Here is an 11,561-nt window from a genome sequence, read left to right on the forward strand (position 1 = left end):
TGGACTTACTCAGTCAAAGAAATTCGTGATGATTTCATCGACCTATACCAGAAATCTTGTGAAGCTGTCACGAGCTGAGCATCGGGTGATGGTGGGACTGCTGCATAGCACTGTCGATACAAATATCATTTGTACCGTATGGGAGAGTCAGCAGATGAGATTTGTAGGCTCTGTGTATCAGATGTAGAAACAGCTGAACACAAGGTACTCAAGTGTCCAGAGTTGGCTGGCCTAAGAACCATTCATATGGGAAAACCTGTCCTGGAAACACATGAGGTAACAGCCAAGGCCCCTAAGGATTTTGTCGGTTTGATCAACACCATTGACGACCTCCTTGGGTTCCTATGAAAGATTAAGGTAGATTACAAAAGATCTACATGGTCGCAGTTCCCGAAAGGCTAAACAAGCCACAACGACCCCTGTTCAAATATATAATATGATATAATTGAAGAGTCAAGAGATGCGATAGTGTATCATCCATGATGTACCGCTGTCTAGGATTTCTCCTGCCCACGAGTAAGACAGTACATTTGTTAAGGTTGAGTGGTACAGTCAGTCATTGTACCACCGTTGGATGGTGGACAAATCTTCCTGAATACAATCATTATTAGTTCCAGGCGCAGCATATAATTTCGTACTATCAGCTGACCTGGCGATGCAAGATTTGACCAGCCCAGGCAAGTCGGATGAATTCAATAAAAACAAAAGTGGCCCCAATACCGATCCTTGGGGAACGCCACTTAAAACGGTTGTAGCATATTCTTGCAAATATTTAGCTATATTGTCACTTTGAAAGAGGTCGAGTTTGAGAACCGAAGACATTCTGATTTGACTTTCGGGGTAATTTTTCCTGATAGAGATCTTTGGTCTACCTACAGTGTCTACACAATACAGGCTACCTTTGCCTGAAGATCCCACTTGATACAACGATGGCTCTATGCTATCCACAACGATGAACAGGATGAACAACGGACCATAAGGCTTAGGTTCAACGCAGTGGAGACCACAAGTACACAAGTAGGAGACGAAGAAGAACCGAAGACCTAGTCACCGCAGTTTCATTGAACCTGCTTCCAAGGCGTCGAAGATTTGAACAGGGGGCCAAAGAGATACTCTGAAAATTAAACCAAGAGACCAAACAATAATCGTGAACATTATTCTCTCTCCAAGCTCAAGGTGCCCTCTCTTTCAAACCAACGATCCATCAAGGCCCGGTTGTTTCCGTAAATCAAGAAATGATCGAACTATAATGGTCCAAGATGGCTCCCGCGAATTATTAAAGCCACGCTGACGGAACAATCGAGCCGAACGGACGATATTCAGCATTCAGCGATCACGACGGGCATTAGAGAGGCAACGGGCGTGTCGCGATGGAACACAGAATCTCGTCGGGATCGGTAAGAGAAAAAGTTGAGCGTTCTTTAATCGGCGATAGCACGGTCGGTGACAATGGTTTACGACCTCATTGCGTGAAGTCGTATAATGGAGCTGATTGACGTTTCCGTATGTCACGGCTTTTCGGTTTCCGCCACCGCGACATGGCCGGTACCCAGGGAAGTAGAAGGTGAAATGACGTAAGCGTCATTCCTCCTCGAGGTGCTGAAGGCCGCCATGAAGCTATATCGAAGGATAAACATTAAGAAATTCACAGTGGTCAAGAATTGAAGTGGGTAATTGCCTGGAATCGCAAGAGTAAGCAGGACTATTCAAGAGCGACGAGCGTAGATAAATTAACAAAATAAAGATTCTACCTGGTGCAGTCTGAAGGCTTGAAGAATGTGGTGAGGCCTCCTCTACCTCTTTGTATTGCTCTATTCAGCATTGAATTAATGGGTTATCAATGAGGCTTAGAGCAATGCTCTGCCAAATGTCCTTCAAGGCATTGGCCAGCTGTTGTAATGTCTGAGGTGGGTCAGGAAAGCGGTGTAATTGCTGTGACATTGCAGACAAGTCATGTTCAATACAACTATTTCTTATAACGTTGACCCCGTTCTTAGCCTATCAGACTTATACAGACGAAATCTGGATAGGAAAAGACAGGTGACGATAGCTCTCCCTACGCCACTGTCCGCCGACGATTCATCCGACATCCGACAGGAACTAACGGACGCTCATTCTTCTTTCTCGATTCGGATCCGCGGGATTCGCTCCGAGACTTTTTTTAATTATCGGCGACAATCTCAACTTCGTCACTAACAAGTAGCCGAGCACAGAAACAATTTTCCCGGTATGATCCCACGGCATTGTCCGACTATATTCGCCGGTTTCTTGTTAGTTCGGGCGCGCGGACGAATAAATCGTCATCTTTCGTGGGAAACTGACGGAAACATCAACGTTTCGAGACGATTACCGTTGACAATGCGTCTGTAATAAAATGCCTTTAAGGAAGCCCTCTAAGTACTGATTTTCCGGACAAATATCGAATGTAGTCCGTTCACTTTCATAAAAGCAGTCGGTTGACCTTGAAAATTTGATGCACGATAGGCGATAGAATGAAACATGTTTGGATTTTGAATAAGCGCTATGTTGGCCTTTCTAACAGAGTCAGTCTTTGACATGTACAGATATTTTAACAGTTGATTCTTGAGGTCCAAAGAAACACTTTTTTTTCTAAATCATTTTTACCGATTCGGCTCTGATAAAATGATATAGCCATTTTAAGTTTTCATAATGAGCTATGTTTCAAAATCACGACCTCAATCTGAAGACCAAGACAGCTGTTTACAAAGCAGTGGTCATCCCAACGCTGCTTTACGGAAGCGAAAGCTGGACGCCCCACAGGCGACATATTAAATAGCTTGAACAAACGTAACAACTTCATCTGAGACAAATAATGGACATCAGATGGTTCCACAAAGTTTCAAATGCGTCTTGCAACGCGCGAGTTGTACAACAATTGAGACTCAAGTAACGAGAGCCCGACTCAGATGGAGCGGCCACATACTGAGGATGCAAGACACAAGACTCAGTTAATGCCAATCATAACTGGGAACAACTAGCGTTAGACAGGTCATAGTGGAGATCTTTGGTACACAGTTATAATGGAGACTCGAGAAGGATACAGCGGCGGCCAGAGCTGGTTGGTAACATCCATGCCCGGAGTGTGGAAGGATCTGTAGGTCGCGGTTGGGTCTCTACAGTCACAGGAGAGCACACAGTCGAAATTAGCCCTGAAAAATTATAAGTGTGTTCGCACCTTGTTTTTTTCTTTTTCTTTTCTTTTTGTTTTTTCCCTTTTTTCGCCTTTTTGTAGATTCATTCCCGGCAACGGGATACAGCAATGAATGAATGAATGAATGAATGAATGCCACCCCTGGAAAAAGCAAAATAACCTTCAGAATCGCTAGCTAAATCTGTGACACTAAATCCGTGGATCTTTCAAGCAGAGTTGTATCCAGCCAAAGTTCCCAAAGTCTCAAAGTTTTCGAATTTCACCGATATTTTTTTTAACATCAAACTACTCAAAAACGAATCATTATACGGGAAAATATGAGCGTCCAACTTAGTTTCAAGAGTTGAGTTCTTTGAATTTTTGATATATATGGTACGGAATGGTCCTAATTTGAAAACTGGAAGACGTGGGTGATATCTTGTGTTCGAAATAGATTAATCAAATAAATGAAAAACAATATTTTGAATTTCATTCCATTCGATAAAACCGTTCGTGGGATAAAACTGAAAATAACAACTTTTTATGGTTTTTCAACAGCCTGTATCTCTTAAACCGAGAAGATTCGGAAAAAATGTTAAAAGAAAAAAGTATTTCTTTTGACCTGAAGAATCTACTGTTAAAATATTGGTACGTGTCAAAGACTCACCCACCCACACACTGGATCGCGAACACAAAACGCTTATTTCGGTAAAACGGCAAGGCTTCGAAGCATTCCTGTCCAAATCATACCGATATCTTAAAACAACGGACCCTAGGGAACACAAAGAGCCCTTTCCCACCTACCTACTCCCACCACACACCGAGCAATAACCTTTCGAAACTCGTCCATCGCTTCTGCCTCACCCTGTATATCCTGAAGTCTTTTTTCACCCTGTATCATTGCTATTTGCTAACGCATCATCAGAAGTTACTAAAAATGAAAAAAAAATCAACCCCTGAGACCCATTGGCGTTCGTCAAAAACTCCCCAGCTAATAATTCCCGCATCGGACCATCGTATCCGGATCGGGGATGATTGGGGTCGATGCCGGCCGGATTTACCGCGGTTCGACGCAAATTGATCTTTTACGCCATCGAAAGGACGTGAAAAACGAATAAAAAACCCCCGTTATTGGCCGTCCGGACATGCCGATAAGCCGGGCGCGCATCCCCATCGGTAGCCGATTAAATACACCCCGAAGGACCGCTAAAGTGGCCCCTCGCATCTGGCGGCCGGTCCCTCTTTTCGTTTGTCGGCATAAAAATCGAGTCGATAAGAGGTTAAACGGTGTAAAAACACCCGAAATTTGTCGTTGAGGTCGAGTATCGGTATCCGATGATGGGGGCAGGGAAAAAAGGGTAGGATCGGTTTTCGCGTGGTTTGGGGTGGATATTGAGAGGTTTAAAGAGGGATACATGACGATTTAGTCTCTTTACATTGAGTATCTATACTCCATTCACATTTATTTTAGGGGTCGGTTGGCCGTGATCTAATTTTCTCAAGTTTTTGTAACTAGAACGGAGTAAGGTTGGTAACTCAAGAAAATGTCGTTAATGTCATAACGCCGTTGCCACAACTAATATCGATTCTTATTAGGAAAATGCCAAAACTGATTCAAAAAAGAGACAGGGTTTCAGGAAGTGCTATTAAGAATTCAGGTCCGCTCATTCAAATAGTTATACCCTGATATTCTAAAATCCACAATACGTCAGATGGTAGCGAACATATTCAATGTAAGAGAATTTATAAAATGTTTCATCTGAATCTAAACGACTTATATTTCAGCTGAATATTTCCACAATCAGAAAGATTGTGGATGAAGAGGATGACAAAGAATTTCCTCCTATTGGAAGACCCAAAAAACTGGTGGCATTGGAGAATTTTATGTTTGAGTGAATTAAAGCGAAAAGTTTACTACAAGATTTTCGATGAATGTCATCGTAGAATGAGTTCCCGAAAATTGATTTTTCTATTTTTCATCTGACTTGTCTTATACATTTTAAATGTCTTAAGTTACCAATAAATACCTAATTATTATTATTATATCAATGTATTAAGAAGAACAGCCATAAATACGCGCCAGTTGTCCTGCTAATTGTTTATTCATATGAAATTTTTGTTCAAAAGTTCATCTTGACTTGAAACTTCCTTTAATTCTTTTTACTTATATTGTTGAAAGATGATTTTTGTTGAAGAATTGAACATTTTTGCAATTATCTGTTAATTCCTTCGGGAGATACCCATTCCCAACCACTACATCATGTGCATTTCATCTTCGGGTTAATATTTTTGAAATCTACAACTGATGTAACGTATTCACGATAACCCTCCTCAAGCTAGTGCATATCGTCGTTAAAACCCGAAAAATGTGTAACTCCCAATTTAATCAAAAAAGAGATTTTGATGCCATCCCTTAGCGGTTTTCAACATCTACATGCTCATCTACATGCTTGTGTAGTTCCATCGAACAGTTAAATATTTTTCCCGCGCAAAATAGATTAATGTGTATCTCCGTGCTTGAAATTGTTTGAAAGAAATACGTGTACCTCCCTTACACTAGCACGGCGTCAGTGCATATATCCACATCACATCAGTGGATAACATAAGAAGTAGTGGAAAAATAGTGCTGCTTTGCTGTGAAAACAAAGGTATATATTAAGGGAGTACGGGTAATAATAAAAAGTTTTTTGCCTCTCCTGTCAAATCAGCTAAAATGGAGTTACACATTTTTCGGGTTTTAACGACGATATTATGATATTATACTGATCTCTTGTATTTTCCATGCGAATAACTGGATTTGGTATGCCTTCAATCAGTTTGTATAAACTTCAATTATGTTCGTCACATATTTTCCGAAGAGATTCGACATTGTGATAAAATACGTAATAACAGAAACTTTCACGTAGAACGGCAACATAGCGTTGATTTAAAACCCAAAAATGTTTTGACAAGTTTCATAACCCCACATTTTCATACTATAAAGAGTGAAATGTGTCAAATTTTCATGGCCAACCGAGTGCTAAAATAAAAGTAAATGGAGTAAAGGTACAATTGTATAGTTTCTCATGCACACTCTGAAAAGGTTGGGGATAGTTGAGTTTTCAAATGACAAAGCTGACAAATTCACAAATGGGTACTTATCTTCAACATGTTTTATATTGAACTGAAAATTTCAATTTTTGTAGGTATTTTAGGAGTGCTATATGTTTTTGAGGAGTTATCAAAAACATATCTTTTTGGTATGCTAGTGATTCATGAATTGTCTGAAATAAAGTCTTACCCTACGAAGGGTACATATTTTCGATAACTGTTCAAAAACATCAGTCAATCCTAAAGTTTATCTTAGTGACCTAAAACTCCCATTTGATCCCAATAATAAAAAATGTGGATTTGAAACCCCATCAGTGACCAAATCATCCTCAGCAACGAAAATTTCATTCAGTCTAAGAAAAAGTTAGGGTTGGCATCGAAGAAACTCAACTACCCCTACCCCTCGTGAGGGGTGCATGACAAACTCTTCATTTCTACATGAAAAGTTGATTCGAATGAAAAACGTTCCTACTCGAGCATTTTCCAACAAAACAGTAATCACCGATCGTATAAATTCTCTGCGCGTCACTTTTCGCCCACTCTGTATATTCAGCCGTCGAAAACGATATCGGCGCCGATTGTTATCGGCCAGACCAGTCGATCGGGCCGGGGGGGCCGACGCTACGCGCCATTCCGCAAAACGCAGCGCGGCCTCAATCATAATGAAATTCCAACAATTGTGCCCATTGTTCAGTCGCCAGTGCAAAATAAATTAAGTTCATTAAACGATAAATTCAGTGTCGAATGAAGGGTTTTTCATTGTCGTTAGCGCTTAAACTGAAACGGTATTACTGTTAATGAGTTGTATTATAGTGACGAGTAATAATTATGGGATCAATTAATAAAATGTAATAGATGCACCAGCGTTTATCTGCTCGCTTATACGGGGTACGCGTCGCAACGATTTGGAACGATGATGCTTCGAATCGATGGTTAAATTGTTTTGAAAAAATTCGTCACTCACCGATATCGCTTCGAGACTGCCATGCATGGTCCACACCATCATCTAAAAGAGAAAATTTGTATGTTAAATTACAGTTGCTAAGTTAAAATTGAGCTTGGAAAACGAAATCCATCATCAGAGATGATGGTATACAGATATTTCAGATATTTCAAAAACCACGACATGATATTGCCCTGAAGTATACTGCTCCACAAATGTTGAGGAAGTTTCAAAATTTTAAGCCAGTTTCAGATGAATTTTTTCACATATACGAGGATATATTGAAAAATTCTTAGGCTACTATAGAACCAAACAAAATTTCAATGTCAAAATATTTTATTACTCAACATATTCCCCTCTTATTTAGATACATTTATTACAGCGAACCTGCAACGTCTCTAGACCTTTCAACCAAAATGTTTCTTCTTCCTCTGCACACCAGACCTCCACTGCTTTTATAACCTCCCCGTTGGAAGAAAATTTACGACCTTTTAAACTTTTTTTCAGTTGAGGAAAGAGATGATAATCGGATGGAGCCAAATCTGGTGGATAAAGGGGATGTTCTAGTAATTCCAACCCTAAATCACGAATTTTTTGCTTGGCAACATGAAATTTGTTTGCAGGGGCGTTGTCCTGCGAAAGCAACACACCTTTGCATAGCTTTCCCCATCTATTCTCTTTAATTTTTTTCCCGTAGAGTGGTCAGTAATGTCGAATAGTAATCTCCGGTTACTGTTCTACCCTTATCCCAAAAATCAATCACATTACTCCATGGCAATCCCAAAAACTGAAGCAAGATCTTTTCCAGCAGATTTTTGGACACGAAGTTCTTAGGTCTTGGAGAACCAGAGTGTCGCTATTCCATCGATTGTTGCTTTGTTTCTGGATCGTAGGAATGTACCCAAGTCTCATCCATAGTAAAAATTCGGTTTAAGAAGTCCACATCGTTTTCAAATCGAGCACAGATCGAACGCGATGCTTCTACCCTTGCACGCTTTTGATCAACATTCCAACATTTGGGGATCCATTTTGCAGCAAATTTTTCTCATGTCCTAATTGACGTGAACTATGATGAACTAGTTCGTATGAAATATTCAGTGCTTCTCATATCCGTTTTAGCCCAATTCGACGGTCTGATAAAATCATGTCATGAACTGCATCCATATTTTCGGGGACTGACAAAGAAACTGGCCTTCCCGATCTGTCATCATCGTCAATGGAAAATTGACTTGAAACTTGCAGTGCAATTTTTCATGGTCGCATACGACCGAAAGTTCATTCTCAGTATTTATAGTGCGAAATCAGTTCACTCAAGAAATTGAACAAAAAATGGATTTCAGTAAAGAGTATGCCCATCGACCACTGCCTAACAGCACCTCTGTTGACCTTCTCTTAGATTGCTGAAGTAGCATTGATCAATTATTCTTTGTTGAGTCTTAGTTCTTGAAGTTTGTGGAGGTGGTTGTTGAGAATCCAAAGCTCTTTTCATAACTGTTGCTGCTAATAGTGCCCCATGAAACTGTGAATTTTGGCTTTGAGGGCTGCTCTTGCAACACCTTTCATATTCCGTTCGGATTTTCCTCGTTTCCCCCGTATGTAAAACGTGAAAAGAAGAATTGATAGGCCGAACCGTATGCGATCCGTCTCTCCTAACCACTAATATTTAATTATTTTAATAGGATATATCCGGCAGTTTTAATACAGTGTGGGTATCGTTATTACATCGTTAATTTGTTTAAAATTGTGGCGTTTGGCGGACAGTACATTGGCACTTGAAGGTTCCAAGTTTGGTTAAGCAGATGAATCATACAATTTATGGAAACCATATCTCCTACCGAGATAATTTCCACTCCACTTAATGCTTTAATATACAATTGAAGCCCGCCGAAGGAAACTGGCTCGAAAATATATTCGTTATATCAATCATCTCGTTGAATGTGATGAATTGGAAGGATATCTTGTTTGACGTACAATTATCAGCGTTTGATGAGCGAATATCTGAAGGGTCCCTGCATATCCTCCTAAAATACACAATATAATAGGCCACAATCGTTTGCAATACACACCAGGTTCATTTAAAGCTTTATTTCGCAAATCTGAGTTAACTCTTTTTGAAATGAAGCGTTATATCACTGAACACGATAACTGTAATGCATAGCATTTTGTTTTTTGACTGCTATGTCTTCTAGTTCAAGAGTTCTAATGAACTTCAATATCAGGGATGGCTTTGGAGGTTGCCACATCTGGTCCAAAGCATTTTTTGCGTTGGCTAACAGTGACTAGGCATTCTGTCATCAGATGATCTGAAGTTTCATCCTCCTACTCACAGAATCTGAACTTCTGCTACACCCATTGTCATAAGGTGCTTCCTGAGACAGCAATGTCCTGTGAGGCAGCCAGTGAGGAAGCATCTTCCTGTTAAGATCCAAATATTTTTTAGATCTCGCCTGGAGTTCCCAAGAAATTTTTTGAAGTGTTCCAGTCTCCTTCTCTTGAAACACATTTTCCTAGATCACAGAATATAGAGCCAATGAAAGGATTTTATAGTCCTTTCCTGGCAAGTGTAGTGTATTTCCTTCTACTTGCTTCTGATTCCTGTGTGAATCGATTGAGTGCGAGCTCACTGCCATGGTCTTAGCCTGACTGTCAGAATCTATCGCTTTGTCACATCTCTGTGACGCTTCAACAGCAGCCTAGCCATAGTGAGCATCTTTCGTGAGCCACGAATACTTCTACACCACTCCCTGTCGTGGTTTCTGAGTAAAAACAAATGTAGACTTTTCCTACAGGTTGGGTTTCACTTGAGTCTAGCTTACTCCAAAGAAGCTCGCTGTTCTGAAGTACCTCTTGGGGATGGAGTTCGAAATTCAGCTCATAGGGCTTGATTGTGGGGATACCAGATACAAAAAACAAATAATTTGATGAGGACATGCACAGATCTACCTGGTTACCTAACGTCTTCTTCATGACCCTATGAAACTCGCTTTCCCTTGATTTTTAGTCAAATCTTGTAATCTTACACACTTATCCTAACAAAGACTCTTCCAAGAAGCTCCTGAGACCCGAAATCCTCCCGGATCCTAACGCCTTCCAGGATCAGAACGTTGCAGTCGAAACGGCAGTTTTTTGTCCCGAATTGATCGCTATCATTGTACCTTCAGGACGTTCTCCTGGTCGTCTGCCTCTGCCGTACGCCGGGGAGATATACGAGCTCGCAGTTAAGCCATTGGGAAAAGGTCGCTAATGTAAAATGTTCAAATCGCAGTATTTTATCCGGGCCCGAGATATCTGCAGGGTATTTTCTAATTGTGAGAGGAAATAAGTCGTTGAAATTCGACGGACGTGGCAATTTATATGGAAAATTCATTAAGGAGATAGCGAAACAAAAGAGAGTAAGCTCTGAGCTAGTCTGGGGCGAGATTTGCATATTTGTTTTTATGGAATGGAAGGTGGAAAATGGTCGCCGGGCTCATACATGATAAAAGCAGTATTGCGAAATCCGTCTCTCGAATCGATTCGTTCACGTCGTGGTCAGTGGCGTATCACCTACCGTTTTCCAACCGGATGGCATTAAACACAGTTTTTATTACTCGGATCATTCAGCGACTGAGTGTTGGGTCGAAAAATGGGTTGCTTCCATACACAAGATCAATAATTCACTTATGGTCAAGGTCTTGTGAGTCAATGTGGCTTATGCTGATCACCATGTCCTGCTGAGGTAAGGTAGTGACCGATGTTGAGTAAAGAACGAACTCTCAGTTAATCTTATTATTATTATTATTATTATTAACAGGGATGAGAGTTTAGGCAATGCCTATAAACTCACAGAAAAAAAAAGAAACAAAATAATCCAGAATAAATCCGAACCAGAACATGAAAAAAAAACTACAAATTAAGGTTCCTATCACTTAAATGCCAACTGTCAAAATTGTTTTTAAATGAGTTCACTGACACTGACTCGACCACAACAGGAGGTAACGCGTTCCACACATCGAATATCCGGTTTAACAAAAAGTATCTTGGCAGAAAGAGAAGATTATGTATGCACCTGGACCACACACTCATGCGAGACAAGCACATTAAGCTTCAGACAAATAAGGCCCATTTGATTTTGGCAATATATAGGTCTTCAAACCATACATTAGTAACTGGTTGTAAAATGTTGTGCAGAGTCCTATCCTAACCTGTGGTGTAGACTTCGATGAGGAAGGACTCCAACTACACATTTCATGATCAAATGCCAGAGAAGAGGCTGACTGGCCATTACAATAGTTGTGAAATCTACCACCACAGCATCGTAGAGTGACTTATGAGTATTTCTCTCGTAAAATTGGTTGTTACAGAGGTGTCCCCGATGCTCAATCGTCTTTCAGGCAG

Source organism: Coccinella septempunctata, chromosome 9 (assembly GCF_907165205.1).
Source record: "Coccinella septempunctata chromosome 9, icCocSept1.1, whole genome shotgun sequence".
In the NCBI taxonomy this organism is placed as follows: Eukaryota; Metazoa; Arthropoda; class Insecta; order Coleoptera; family Coccinellidae; genus Coccinella; species Coccinella septempunctata.